Raw genomic sequence first — 1,905 nt, forward strand, 5'->3', positions numbered from 1 at the left:
TTATATGAAATAAAGAATTTCAAGTTTATGCACATCCAACATAAACAATAACGTATGATTTATATCCATTGTTAAATATTCAAATAATGAAACATTATATTATGTAAGATACTAAGATCGTTCATTTAAGTTCGATAAGTTTACATGTAGACTGTAAAGTCTAGGAGAATAATACTATGCTAAGACTCATAAATCATAATCGACATAATCTAAATACCACATTACCACGGCCTAATAAATATACTAAGTAAAGTAGTACACAATATGATTGGAAATTTATGTCATTATATTATATTCAGTTGCAGGGCCATATCTAGAAATTTTTTTCTGAGGGGGGTCCAAAACATGAATATTGTAATTTTATTGAATTTATGTTTTGATATTTGGTAAAAAATAAAACACGTTGAAAACATTCTGGGGGGGGGGGGGGTCCAGACTGGTCCAGACCGGATCTCCCCCCCTCAGATACGGCCTTGGTCAGTTGTGAAATTGTATTTGTATATAATAATATTAAAATATTATATGATATTAAAAATTTAAATATTTTTAAATTCGGCGGCCAGTGATAAATGTAATTTGTTGTTTATTCCAAGCCAAACTGATTTGATATTTTTCATCCATGAAAGTGATATAAACCGTTTTTTTTCTAGTGATATAAACCGTTTTTATTTACTGTATGGTATAGTATTTAAATATTTATATTCTTGTTTTATTAAAGACTAAAGAGTGATAACTGATTAAAATAAAGTAAACATAACATTTTCTTTTTGTATTTGAAATTTGAATTTAAAATAAAAAATAATCATAATACCTATTACCAGGTAAAATTAACATAAAACGATAAAACAATGGTATACAATTGAAACACTTATTAAATAATGAATATTCTAAAAAGTAGTTAATTAATAATTATGCATTTTGGTTCAGGAATAACAACATTTCAACTTTTTTTTTACTTAGAGAACATCGACGATCAGTTATTAGCAAACCAGCCTTAGAAAAAACGCGTTCACAGGGAACTGATGTACCCAAAACAACAAAGTTGTTTTCTTGCCAACTGGCTCAAATATGGATAGTTGTAGCTATTTTTTTCCCACCATAGTAAAGGGTCACAAGTTCTGTTTTGAACAGGTTCTTCAAGATATCTTTGAATTTCTATTATAGATCGAGACGTAGATGTTCCTGTTGGTTGTACTTTAGCAACTTTTTCATCGATTGTATTCCAGATTGATAACTCATTTTTCGCATTGTCTCTTAACATTTCCGTAGTTTCAGTTTCTTGAATGTTAGGAGTTATTACATTTTGAATACAAGTGGACCTTTCTGCAGATATAATTGTAGACACCTGTTCGGTAATATAACTTTTAGTCCATTGTTTAATTGAAGTGGAAAACAAAACATCTTTGAACCTAGGATCCAGGAAAGTACAACAACGCAAAGTTTTACTCTGTTCAATACTTCTCCATCTATCTTTGTTAACCATTTCACTTACTAATTTTTTTAAAACACACTTTACTCGAATTGAAAAGTCTTTTTTCAACATTTCATTACAAACATTTTGTAGCCCTTCTGCAATAATAATTATAATAGAAGCAGTCATATATTTTTCACCACTAACAGCCTATTGGTAGCTTCTTCAAAAGGTTGTAATATTCGAATAAGTTCTTTCACCAAAGTCCATTCCTCAGAAGTTAATGATTCAGGGGGATTATCTATAAGTCCTAAAGTACTTCTTATGTATATTTCTAACTCAATGAATCGATATAACATGTAATATGTAGAGTTCCATCGGGTACAAATGTCTTTTATAAGTTTTTTAGGATCTTTCATTCCACTGTTAATTTGACAAGTTAATAATTGTTGACTAGCATTAGTACTTCTTCGAAACCGTGAAACAATATTTTT

This window comes from Acyrthosiphon pisum, unplaced genomic scaffold (assembly GCF_005508785.2).
Source record: "Acyrthosiphon pisum isolate AL4f unplaced genomic scaffold, pea_aphid_22Mar2018_4r6ur Scaffold_20801;HRSCAF=22172, whole genome shotgun sequence".
Classification (NCBI taxonomy): domain Eukaryota; kingdom Metazoa; phylum Arthropoda; class Insecta; order Hemiptera; family Aphididae; genus Acyrthosiphon; species Acyrthosiphon pisum.